Here is a 14505-nt window from a genome sequence, read left to right on the forward strand (position 1 = left end):
ATTCCACTAGGTCATGCCAAAAATGATCCATTGATGGTTGTCTTCTTCTTCTTAGAAAATCTAATTTTCCCTCATCAGGTATATTTGCTAACCCATCTTCATGTTTCATTCAGTTATGGTTTTAGTTATATTATTTTTAGAGTTAAGGCAGTCATGTCTCCATTAGGTCTTAGGGTTCATTTCCAAGGTCAAAAGCTTTGTTTTATTGCAAATAAAGGGCAACAAAGGTATGAGGAAGACCAATAAACAAATAATGGTTGGTAGTTAGTCATGGTTACTATACAAAATCCTTATTTCACTGATGTAATTTTCATCTCAAAAACATATTTTTTTTTGAGATGAAAACAAAGTATTTTAGTTTGTTCATAATTTTGATGTAATTCAAGTCATTTTATGTAAAAATTTTTGCCATAAGCTGCCCAAGGCACTTATCCTTGCTGCAAGAGAGGAATCATTGAAGAATTAGCTCAATCAAAGCATCATCCACCTGAAAAGAGACAAAGAAAGAGAAGCATCAGACAAAGATTTGAAGACAAAGTAAAAAGTTCCAAACAAACATTATAAAGTGGGGTTTTCTAAGGAAAAATCAAACTCATCCTCTATATAAGATTTCAAAAGCATCTTTCAAACTTCATCAGCTCTTTTGCACCCTAATCTATCCTTGGCAAAGAGGAAATTGAGTGAAAATTTGAAAAAATCAGGAAGGCACTGTGCGTTTTAGTTGGACGCTGCGTGCTGGGTAGAGTCACTGCACGCTTGAGTGTGGCGCTACGCGCCTGTGAAGTGAAGGGCACGTTTGCCCGACCGAGCCAGAGCAAATTTCAATGGTGCTGCATGCCTGTGCATTGAAGGGCACGTTTGTTAAGGACACTGCACGCTGGCACTTGGTGCTGCGTGTTTGGCCAGTAAAGCTTGGCAAACCCTAGGAGTGCCACAACACCACTTTTCTTCATCTGCTCAAGATACAAAGGCTTATATTACCTGCATACAACAAGTAAGTGGCCCAGTATCTCTTTTTCTCCATCAATTAAGCAAGTTGGCACCCTAAATTTTAAAACCCTAGCAAAGCTTTCTTGTATGTTTCCAAAATCACTTATTTGATTAGAATTACAACACTTCATAGACTTTGTCACCCTCAAATCATCCTTGCCTGTACTTCATTAAATATCCCTCACTATTTCACTCACCTTGACCCACATATCAGTCCCTCAAGTTTTCACCATCAAAACATGGCAGAAAAGGTTCACACTAGTTCAGAAGAAGGGGAAAGACAGTCAAGGAGGCTAGCCAAGAAGGGAGGGAGAATTATCAGATTTGAACCCACTGAAACCATAGAAATTATGGCATCACCACTTACAGTATCATGTTTCAAGTACATGGGTTGTTTTGAGTTTTGCCAAAGGGTTGAAAGGGTGAATTTTCATCAGCAGTTAACCAAGTAGTTCATCATCCATTCGCAAAGCAACCAGGCCACTTTAGTCGGGGTCACATTCACTATATCTCTTGCCATCATATCACAGGCCATTGGAATTCCAAATGGAGGAGAGAAATGGTTCAAGCAAATAAATTTGCCCCACAGTTTTTATGAGCCATATCTTAAAATAAGGTTTAAAAATGATAAGAAAATAATTTTCCCTTTCTCTTATCTCTTAGACAAGTATGCACCATTAATGAAGATAATCATGAGGTATTTCACATGTGAGGGAAGGTTTTCCAGACTCTACTCATATCATATCAGGCTTCTCATGCACTTTACCAGGGTAAGAATGCTCAGTTTTCCATATTACCTTTTCAGAAGTATTGACAAGATGACATATATTGCTGAGAAAAGGGATTGAACTCATCAGATGCCTAGTATTTTCCATCATTCTCTTATTAAAATGATAGTCCTCCATCACTTAGATCAACTAGGCATTTATTGGGAGATATTCATAGCTAATGAAATATTAAATGAACCACCTACTCAGCTAGCTCCCCACATTCCTCCATCATCCTCCACTTATCCATCTTCTTCTTCTCATCCACCACAGCGTACTTATCACTCATCCTCAACAAATCATTCTTCACCAACCATCTCCACACCATCTACATCACCATTTCATGTAGCCATTCATTTACCCAATAGAGATGATGACAGTGATGAGGAACATGATGAGCATGATGGCAGTGAGGGACATTATGTACACACTGAGCATGGTCAGAGTAGTATAACACAGAGGAACAGTTTGCAGCCATTTGCTTTCACCTATCAGAGGGGAAAGAGGCAGGTGATTACCCTGCAAAAAGTGGGAGGGGCCTTGCCTTCATCATTAGCATTACAGGTTAAAGGAAAAGAGAAAATGGTGGAGGAAGCAGAGGTCAAACAACAACGTGAAAAACATGACACTAAAAAGGGGTTTCTCCTTGTGAACACAAATGATGAGGAGAAAGACAAAATCACTCAGGCTGCCTTGAAAGCAAAGGATACCAAAATCATGAATCTTGAGACCAGTTTACAAAGGGCCAAATATATAATCTCCTTTTATGAGCAAGAGAACAAGTAGCTATAGGTCAAGCAGGAATTGATGCAAACCAAGTACATAAAGGCAAAGAGGGAGGCTGAGAAGGCCAAGTTTTAGCTTGATGAGGACTATGGAGATTATGGATAGCTGGATGATGAATAGGGAAAGAGAAAAAAACCAAGAACAAGAGGATTAAAGAGAGCCTTAGAGCTTGAAAGGCAAAAGGAGGCAGAATTGGAGGAGCAACTCACTTTAAATGAACAATTGGTGAGGGGCATAGTTGAGAACAGAGAGTCTTGGCTTGAGAATGTGAACACACACTTGGAGACACTCTTGGACAAAGCAAATAGAGATCTTGAGATACAAAGGAAGATGGCCAACTATTATGCACGGAGGAACCAAGTGGCAAGGAGCAAGCTCAAAAGAGCTCATGAGAAAATTGACAAATTGACCAAGCAAGAGGAGAGGAGGAGACTTGACATACTTGCTGAGGCATCCCTACATGCCTCTAACCTTTGATCAGTCATAAAAATACATTTTTGGGCATGTTGAACCATTTTTGAGCTTGAAGGAAATTGTTGTGTTTTTTAGTCCAGTTTTTGCACAGTCATGGAGGGAAAACATGTAGCGCCTTGGGAGCTGCGCTCTTTTTTGAGACATTCAATCAGCGAGAAGTCAACATTTTTGGGTTTCTAGTGATGATTACATACACCCTGTACATTTGCTAAGCATTTGGAGGAAAACTGGTTGGTCAAAAGGTCAAAAAACACCCAAAAAATGACCTTTCTGCCCTCTTTTTGGCCTAGGCGTTGCGCGCTGAGCAGTGTTGGGAGATTTGGTTTTTGACTAGGAAAATGACATCCAAATTTAGAAATTCAAGTTGTTCTAGAAAGTAGACAGGCAAAGATTTCCAACAAGCTATTTTGGGCCCAATTTGGACATCGGTAAAGCCTCCAAAAGTGCAGCTGAAGTTGAAGGGCGTGCCTGCACTTGGCGCTGCGTGCTGGCACTTGGCACTGCGCGTTTGACACTTTGCCCAAAATTTTGTAGATTCGACCCAATTTTCACTTCTACCATGACAAATGATGTTTTACCCTTGTAATTGATAAGTTGAAAGTAATTATGATGCTTCTAGAGCTTACTAGGGTAGTTTCATTAGGTAAAACAAATTTATGAGATGTAATGTATCAATTTGTTTGGATTAGGGATGAGTCACTTTGACCACCCTATTTTCTTGTTAGCAGTTTAGATTTTGTTGGAAACAACTCCTCCTCTCATGGATTCGACTCCCTGAGCTTAGGATGAGTTGTTTGGGGTCTATATGATGCTTTTCCTCAGTCATTGTAGGGGTTGGACTCAGTGGGATGCTTATGTTTTGATTAGATATCATTTTGTATCAGTTACAGCAGGAGATTAATGAAAAATTGCAGCTATTTCTTTGGGATCCATGTGGTATGATGCTTAGTTCAGTTTTTCTTTTGTATTCATGTGTTAGAATGTATTGTTGACTCCATTTCATCATTTCATTGCCTTTATGTGAATGTATACAAGTCTGAGAGGCAGAATCCATATCTTTTATGCTCTGTTTTGGGTAGACATTTCACAGTCTGTGTTTTCTTCAGTTTAGGAAGAATCCATGTGGTTTACATGCTCTTTCTAGCTCCTCACCTGTCTTTTCACCTCATCCATCAAACCCTAAGGTTCTGATCATTATGCCTACCTTGCCCCATTGAACACCTTGTAGTTTTGACCTAATTTCCTTGCCCTAACTGTTTGGCTCTTTCTGATCCAGCAAAACCCTTCAAAAAAATCAAATCAAAACCCTGTGCTACTATACCTAGCCTAATATCAGTTTCTTGATCCAGTCATTTTGGCTAAGATCCTTACGGAGAGAGCCCTCTCTTGGCCTAGTAGGGCTAGCTACTTGGCTAAGCGTGGTTTGTGGTTACCTCGGAATTGCCTTATTTAGCCTGAGGTTCAATCCAAGTGCTAACATAGTGGTGACCATATTGGGGACTGAAATATCAGAAATTAATCACCCTAGTAAGTTGTTTTATTTAAATTCTTAAGCTTGTGGATGATGAGTTTTAGAATTTATTCATAGGCTGAATTGGAAAGTTGTAAAGTAATATCTTGATTTTCAAAATTAGACATACTGGCTTCCCGAAAATACACCAGATCCAATCCAGATCCAAATCCTTCGACCATTGTCAGTGATCCTCAAAATATTGGGCGAAAATCTAAGAAAGTTGTAGAGAGATCTAGTTTAATTGGAGAACAATCAAGTAAGGATTTCATTCCTAGAGTTAATTCACTCCCAGGAAGGTTAGAAACTTTGCAGGACATTGAGTTTGATATTAATTTTGAGCAGAGTTTATTTCGCAGTAAATATTTAAGTTGGATTGATCAGACAGTTGTTGATTCCTCTATATCTCTTCATAACCCTGTTGAAGATTTGTTTTCACACAATGAATCAGGGTCACAACTTATTCACACTCTTGATCTCTTGTAGAACCTCTCTTCAAACTTAAAAACTTGGGTGCAAAATAAGATTCATAGGCCATCTTTTGATTTTCAAAATACTTCCATTGCATCTACTACCACTCAAACTATCCCTCATCCTCCACCTTCTTCTTCATAGACTGTTCACACCACTCAGACTATTGTTAATCCCCTTTGATTATACAGAATATCCCAACCCTGTTTTAAATCTACCACCTCCCCTACCTCCAGTTATGGCTGCCCGATATGCACCCCTTGTTTTTCCTCAAAATCTTGGTGCCATGCCCCCTAATTATCAAACCAAAATACCTTTGTTTGACAACACTCAAACTATTACAGCTCAACAACATGTAGACAAGATGAATGATTTCTTTGACCTCCATGAAGTTGAAATTGAAGATGTGATGATGAGGCTATTTGTACAAAGTTTTGGAGGAGAAGTTCGGAAATGGTTCAGAGCCCTACCAGCAACTTCTATCCCTACTCTACCTGTCCTTCAGAGGCAGTTCCTAGATCGGTGGGAGGTGAAGAAGAATCCCCTTCAGATTTTGTCCGAATATGAGAACATCAAAAGAAATGTTGGCGAGAGCATGCAAGACTATTGTGTGATATTTAATGCAGTATACAATGCTATTCCTACAAATATCAAACCACCAGAGGGATTGGCTTTGCTTAAGTTTCCAGATGGGTTTGATGCTGATATGGCATATCAGTTACGTGAAAATGATCCTACAACTCTAGAAGACATGAAAAAGAATGCTGTGAGTGTAGAAGAAAACTTGCTGGCCAAAAGAGCAAGAATGAGATCAGAGAAAAGAGTGACCATGAAAGAAGAAACATCTACTTTAGATGCAAAAATGGATACATTGATTCGAACAATGGAAAGGATGGTTGACCGGTTGTCCATCTTAGACAGACCTAAACCACAAATCTGGAACCCAAACTTTAGAGGGCAGCAACAACCCCAATTCCGAATCAAGAAAAGAGAGAAAAAAGCACCAGAACAACCAGCGCAACAACAACAACAGCAAATCAAAACCCGTTACAGCAGAATTATGTTCAATGAGTGGAAGAAGAAGAGGAGGACTATCCGGTAATTGAAACAAATCATTTCTTCATTGCAGATGGTATGCCTATATTTCTGACCGAAGATGAGGAGTATGTAGAAAGTTCCGACATTCTAAAGGATGAGGACTACATCTTAGAAAATGATGTTGTTTTGGAGACCGAATCTGATGATTATCAGCGTGGCTATATGAATTCTTTGAGTGCACAGCAGAAACAATACTCTTTGAGGAGCAGAGATGTACCAGTCAGTCCTATTCAAAAGAGGAAGGATGTTCAGTCAAAGAATGATCTCTCAAACAATCAGAAAAGAGGAAAGGAGCATGCTGATTAGAATCCTAGCAAGGTAAATCAACCATCAACAAGTACAACTGCAAAAGAGAAAGACAATTAGAAAAAGGATAGTGTAACGAAGGAGCAAACAGATAAGAGGGACATCGTTGTCAAAGAGGTAGAAAAAGTCACATCTTTTAATTTAGAAAGTGAAATTGCTAAATTGAAAGTGTCCATTCCTTTGACCGAGCTTGTTAAGAATAGCCATTACAAACACCATGTGTCTAGAATACTGCAAATTGATCCTTTGTCTGACATGGTGAATGTTGAGGATGATCATCCTGAGCTTATTTTCGGTCCAGCTATAGATGGTCAGCTAGAAGATAGCGAGGTCCCGCCCTTTTATTTGAGTCTTAGACTGCATGAGTATATTCTTCATAATGCTATGCTTGATTCCGAAGCTTCTCACAATTTGATGCCCAAGGCTATCATGGAAAAGCTGGGCCTGGATATCACCCGATCGTATCATGATTTGTATTCATTTGATTCTGGTAGAGTTTGCTGCATTGGTCTCATCAAAGATTTAGTGGTTTCCTTAGATCAAATCCCAGCCAAGAATGTTTTGATGGACGTGGTAGTAGCTGATATACCACCTCGATTTGGTATGCTGTTGTCTAGATCGTGGGGAGACAAACTCAAAGACACTTTAAAAATTGACTTCTCTTATGTTACAATCCCTGTTTTTGGTCAATTGAGGAAGTTGTACCGGGAAAAGAAGATGAAATATATGATCACTAGTAAAGAGAAGCCCATAAATCATCCGATAAATGTTGTACATACAGATTTAGAGTATTTTATTTTGTACAATGATAGTGGATTGAATGATGTAGATATTTAGCTCGTAGAAGTAGATGATGTACTAGAAATTTCCGAGTGTTTTAGAGTAGTTCTTAATCAAGAAAAGAAAAAGTGGCAATTCCTTCTGAGCGGCCTCCACAAGAGCAGAAAGTCAGTGAAGAACAGAAAAATGAAGCAACCAGCAAAGGTAAGATTGAAACAATAGCAGAATTCCAACATCTGGAAGACGAAGACGGCCTTTGGAGCATGGACTTCGATGGTGCTTTGGGTAAGGATGGTGCGGGTATTGGAATTTGGATTCGAAGTCCTGTTTTTCAGCCAGACAAAGTTCCAAGTAATGTTAGAGTGTGTTCCTATAAATTAGCTTTCGATTGCTCTAACAATGAAGCAGAGTATGAGGCATTGATTACAGGTCTAAAGATTTTGAAGAAGCTTGGTGTGAAAAGGATTTCTGTTTATGGTGATTCAGAGTTAGTGATTAAACAAGTCAAAGGAGAATATCAAGTGAAGCATCCGCGAATGAGAGCTTATAGGAACACAATCCTGGATATCTTGAAGATGTTTCCAGAATACACATTGATAGCGGTGCCGAGAAGTCAAAACATCATTGCTGATTCACTTGCTACAACAACGAGCAATCTGAAAATTCCAATGAATTCTAGCAATAAATTTGAAATTCATGTCAAACATAGGCCTACTGTTCCTGATAATTTGAGATATTGGCAGGTTTTCTGGGATGACAATGAAATTAATTCCTTTTTGCAGAATGAAGGGAAGTTTAAGGATGCTTTCATTGATGATGTTTGTGATTTCGATGAACAAGACATTGAGGTGAATCAGATGGATGTTTTACAGTTGAAGGATAATGTTATTTCTAGAGGTCTTATACCTTTAGAGGAGTTGTTTGATCAAGATGATGTGGCGAGAAAACCAACCTTGGTTCCTACCAACAAAGGAGTTGAAGATGTAAACATTGGGACAACGGACAAGCCCAATCTTGTTAAGTTATCAAAAACATTATCTCCCGAGTCAAAGGCTAAGTATGTTAAGTTGCTTTCTGAATTTTCTAATGTTTTTGCATGGGATTACTCAGATTTGAAAGTGTATGACAAGAACATCATTCAACACACCATTCCTATCAAGTCGGATCAAAAACCCTTTAGACAAAAGTTGAGGAGGATCAACCCAAAGCTGCTGCCATCCATTGAGAAAGAGGTAAATAGATTGTTTAAAGCTGGTATCATTGTTCCAATTAGATTCTTTGATTGGGTTTCGAATTTGGTCCCGGTACGAAAAAAGACTAGAGAGATAAGGTTGTGCATTGATTTCTGGAACCTAAATAAAGTGTCCCTAAAAGATAATTATCCTCTTCCTAAGATGGACCACATTCTGCAAAGAGTAGTTGGAGCATCACGGATGTCACTACTAGATGGCTACTCAGGTTACAATCAGATTTTGGTGCACGAAAAAGACCAAGACAAAACTGCCTTCACAACACCATGGGGGATTTTTTAGTATGCCAAGATGCCATTTGGGCTGAAGAATGCTGGGGCCACTTTTCAACGGGCCATGGATATAGCTTTCGCTAACGAGAAGGATGTTTTCTTAGTGGTTTACTTAGATGACTTGACAATATTTTCTAGTTTTGATGATGAGCATTTACACCACCTGAGGATTGTTTTTCAGAAATGCAGGGAGTTCGGGATTTCTTTAAATCCAAAGAAGAGTCTTTTTGCCATGGAGGAAGGTAAGCTCCTCGGTCATATAATTTCCAAAGATGGTATTCATATTGATCCTTCTAGGGTGGAGGCAATTTAGCAAATAGACTTTCCGCACAACAAAAAGGAGATCCAAGCCTTCAATGGTAAGATGAATTTCTTATGCAGATTTATACCAAATTTGGCTGAGCATTTGCATGAGTTAACTAATATGTTGAAGAAGGACAACACTGTGAAATGGACCGAGGATGCCATGAAATATTTCAACTTGGTAAAGCTTGCTTTGACCACAGCCCCTGTTTTGATCAGTCCTGATTATACTCGTGATTTTATTATATTTTCATTTGCGTCTGAGCATACTTTGGCTGTGGTGTTGATGCAAAAGAAGGATTAGGTGGAGCAGCCCATTGCATTTTTCAGTCAGACTATCAGAGATGCTGCTCTTTGCTATAACATCATTGAGAAACAAGCTTTGGATCTTATAAAGGCATTGAAGGATTTTCGAGTTTACATTCTGCATTCGCATACCATAGCATATGTTCCCAATGCGGCTGTCAAAGATGTCCTCATGCAAACTGATCCGGAAGGAAGAAGAGGTAAGTGGATAGCAGCGATGTTAGAGTATGATCTTGAGATTAAGCCCACGAAACTGATCAAAGGTCAAGGCTTGGCAAAACTCATGGCTGAGTCGAATCTTCATGCTCTAGACATAAATATTATTGTAGTAATGTCAGATGAAGAAGATGGTGGCACACTCATTCAGGTATCAAAAATGTTTCTCAACTCACCTTGGTATTCCGATATAGTATATTTTCTTCAGCATCTTTCTCCTCCTCTTGGAATGTCGAAAAGTAAAGTTAGATCACTAAAACTGAAGTCTGCAAAATTCTGCATTTTGAATAGTGCTCCCTATTGGAAAGATCCAAGAGGGGTTCTTCTTAATTGTTTGGTTGAAAATGAAGCTCAGCAGGTAAAGAATGATTTTCATAGAGGATATTGTGGGGGTCACTTGTTTTGGAAAACAATAGCTAATAAAATCTTGAGAGCAGGGTATTATTGGCCATCTTTATTTTCAGATTTATATAAAACAGTCATGAAATACCACGAATGTCAAGTTTTTAAGCGAAAAAGGAAGCTACTTCCTCTTCCTTTGAAGCCAATTGTAGTTAATGCACCTTTCTAGTAGTGGGGGCTTGATTTCATAGGGGAAATCCATCCTACATCATCAGCATAGCACAGATGGATTTTGACAGCCACTGATTAATTCACCAAATGGATCGAAGCCATTTCGACAAGGCAATATATAGACACGGTAATCATTCAGTTTTTAGAGTCCAATATCTTGTCTCGTTTTGGTTGCCCTCATAAGATTATTACAGATAATGCAACATCGTTTAAGTCGAAGAAAATGGTTGAGTTTTGCAACAAGTACAACATCAAATTGGGTCATTCCACGACATACTATCCGCAGGGCAATGGACTAGCCGAGTCTTCAAATAAATCCTTGGTAAACATTATTAAGAAAATGTTGGAGGCAAACAAGAAGAATTGGCATTAAAATCTTGTCAATGCTTTGTGGGCCAACAAAGTGAGTAGTAAGAAATCAATAGGTATGTTGCCTTTTGAATTGGTTTATGGTACTGATACAATGTTTCCTACATCACTTGCAGTCCCGGTCATGAGATTATTGCAAGAAGCAGGTAGTGAAGAAGATGATATTCAGTGCCGAATCAATCAAATGATTCACCTTCAACAAACAAGGGAAGAGGTTTCTCAAAATACTTTCCGGCTGCAAGAGAAGATAAAGAAAATTTATGACCGCAAGACCAAGGTAGAAAAGTTTCAGCTGGAAGATGTAGTGCTGCGATGGGATGCATGAAATGAAGAAAAAGGGAAACATGGTAAGTTTGACAATATGTGGAAAGGACCTTATAAAATATCAACCTATCGAGGACATAATGCATATTTATTGAAGGAAATGGATGGTCAAGAATGCTCAGGAGGACCGGTGAATGGTAGGCTCCTAAAACACTATTATTTCTGATGCAGCTTGCTGAAGTTGTTTCACTGTCATTGTATATACCAGTTTACTTTCCTTGCAAGATTTGAAGTACAATGTCATTTGAGCTTGGGGCCCGAAGTGAAGGCTATAAAGCTTAAATGCTTTGTGTTGTTTTTAGTTGGTTTTTGAGTCAGTCTAGAGTCGGTTTTGAGTCAGTTTTCAGTTTGTATCGAGTCATTTTTCAAAAATTTCAAAAAGTTTTCAGTCTTTCATTTGTTTGACCGTATTGGCCCAATTAGCTAGGCACTTGGTCTATGGTGTTCTTGACACCTCCAAGGAGCTGCCATCCCCAATAAGGCCAATGTTAGTGTCAGTATATGCATACTTCCATCAGGGATCAAATCTGCTCTTTGCATTTTCATTGTAGGTGTCTCATATTGAAATTTTTGATCATTCCACTAGGTCATGCAAAAAATAATCTAGTGATGGTTGTCTTCTTCTTCTCAGAAAATCTAATTTTCCCTCATCAGGTATATTTGCTAACCCATCTTCATGTTTCATTCAGTTATGGTTTTAGTTATATTATTTTTAGAGTTAAGGCAGTCATGTCTCCATTAGGTCTTAGGGTTCATTTCCAAGGTCAAAAGCTTTGTTTTATTGCAAATAAAGGGCAACAAAGGTATGAGGAAGACTAATAAACAAAGAATGGTTGGTAGTTAGTCATGGTTACTGTACAAAATCCTTATTTCACTGATGTAATTTTCATCTCAAAAACATATTTTTTTTTGAGATGAAAACAAAGTATTTTAGTTTGTTCATATTTTTGATGTAATTCAAGTCATTTTATGTAATAATTGTTCCCATAAGTTTCCCAAGGAACTTCTCCTTGCTGCAAGAGAGGAATCATTGAAGAATCAGCTCAATCAAAGCATCATCCACCTGAAAAGAGACAAAGAAAGAGAAGCATCAGACAGAGATTTGAAGACAAAGTAAAAAGTTCCAAACAAACATTATAAAGTGGGTTTTTCTAAGGAAAAATCAAACTCATCCTCTATATAAGATTTCAAAAGCATCTTTCAAACTTCATCAACTCTTTTGCACCCTAATCTCTCCTTGGCAAAGAGGAAATTGAGTGAAAATTTGAAAAAATCAGGAAGGCGCTGCGCGTTTCAGTTGGACGCTATGCGCTGGGTAGAGTCGCTATGCGCTTGAGTGTGGCACTGTGCGCCTGTGCAGTGAAGGGCGCGTTTGCCCGATCAAGCTAGAGAAAATTTCAACGTCACTGCGCGCCTATGCATTGAAGGGCATTTTTGTCAAGGACGCTGTGTGCTGGCACTTTGTAACAGCCCAAAATAAATATCTACTTAACTTTTCTAGTTAACATTAAATTTAAATCAACATGGCACTTACCTAGCCAAATAAACATGTAATTAATAAACTAAATTCAACTAAGAATAGTGCTTACCTGTGGTAGAAGTAGGCTTACCGTAACAAGGTTTTGGGGACAACTCTCCACCCAACCGTAGGCTCAATTGTGCAAAGATTTGCTATAACTGGCCACCCCCGAGCCCTCAATCAACGTACTACTGCCAGTGACTCCTATGTCTTATAACACCATTCTCCCAAGAGAATGAAAGATAGAATCTCGGAAAGATGGAATGCAAGAATGCCTCTCATCTTCCTCACCATCTATTAAATAGAACAAACATTGGAAGGGGAACCACATGCACACACTCCATGTGTCTACATGCAACTTTCTTTTGATTTTTGGCTTTCTTGTTTTATTTCCTTCTTTTTGATAGTTTTCTTGTTTTATTTCTATTTATTCTTATCTAAAGCTTTAGTATGGTTATTACTATTTTTATTTTTATTATTTTTATTTATTTTCTTTGTATATATTTTTAATCTCATTTATTATTTATTATTTATTATTAAGTGATTTATTTATTATTATTTATTATTTATATTATTAATTATTTTTTTGTATTATTTATTATTTATTATTATATTATTATTTATTATTAAGGGGAGGGATATTACATACTCTCCCACTTTAAGGAACTTCGTCACGAAGTTAAGTTGAATTATTTATTATTTATTATTAAGGGGAGGGATATTACACACTTGGTGCTGCACGTTTGGCCAATAAAGCCTGACAATCCCTAAGAGCGCCAAAACACCACTTTTCTTCATCTGCTCAAGCTACAAAGGCTTCTATTACCTGCATACAACAAGTAAGTGGCCCAGTATCTCTTTTTCTCCATCAATTAAGCAAGTTGGCACCCTAAATTTTAAAACCCTAGCAAAGCTTTCTTGTATGTTTCCAAAATCACCTATTTGATCAGAATTACAACACTTCATAGACTTTGTCACCCTCAAATCATCCTTGCATGTACTTCATTCAATATCCCTCACTATTTCACTCACCTTGACCCACATATTAGTCCCTCAAGTTTTCACCTTAAAAACATGGTAGAAGAGGGTCACACTAGTTCAGAAGAAGGGGAAAGACAGTCAAGGAGGCCAGCCAAGAAGGGAGGGAGAATTATCAGATTTGAACCCATTGATACCACAAAACTTATGGCATCACCACTTATAGTATCATGTTTCAAGTACATGGGTTGTTTTGAGTTTTTCCAAAGGGTTGAAAGGGTGAATTTTCATCAGCAGTTAACCAAGCAGTTCATCCTCAATTCGCAAAACAACCAGGTCACTTTAGCCGGGGTCACATTCACTATATCTCCTGCCATCATATCATAGGCCACTGGAATTCCAAATGCAGGAGAGAAATGGTTCAAGCAAATAAATCTGCCTCACAGTTTTTATGAGCCATATCTTAAAACAAGGTTTAAAATGATAAGAAAAGAATTTTCCCTTTCTCTTATCTCTTAGACAAGTATGCGCCATTAATGAAGATAATCATGAGGTATTTCACATGTGAGGGCAGGTTTTCCAGACTCTACTCATATCATATCAGGATTCTCATGCACTTTGCCAGGGTAAGAATGCTCAGTTTTCCATATTACCTTTTCAGAAGTATTGACAAGATGACATATATTGCTGAGAAAAGGGATCCAGCGCATCAGATGCCTAGTATTTTCCATCATTCTCTTATCAAAATGATAGTCTTCCATCACTTAGATCAACTAGGAATTGCTTGGGAGACCTTCATATCTAATGAAATATTCAATGAACTACCTACTCAGCCAGCTCCCCACATTCCTCCATCATCCTCCACTCATCCATCTACTTCTTCTCATCCACCATAGCTTACTTATCACTCATCCTCAACAGATCATTCTTCACCAACCACCTCCACACCATCTACATCACCATTTCATGTATCCATTCATTCACCCAATAGAGATGATGACAGTGATGAGGAACATGATGAGCATGATGGAAGTGAGGGACATTATGTACACACTGAGCGTGGTCAGAGTAGTATACCACAGAGGAAAAATTTTCAGCCATTTGATTTCACCTATCAAAGGGGAAAGAGGCAGGTGTTTACCCCACGGAAAGTGGGAGGGGCCTTGCCTTTGTCATCAACATTACAGGTTAAAGGAAAAGAGAAAATGGTGGA

This window comes from Pinus tabuliformis, chromosome 4_2, assembly GCF_031772625.1.
Source record: "Pinus tabuliformis cultivar Carrire ecotype Pingquan chromosome 4_2, CPIR1, whole genome shotgun sequence".
In the NCBI taxonomy this organism is placed as follows: domain Eukaryota; kingdom Viridiplantae; phylum Streptophyta; class Pinopsida; order Pinales; family Pinaceae; genus Pinus; species Pinus tabuliformis.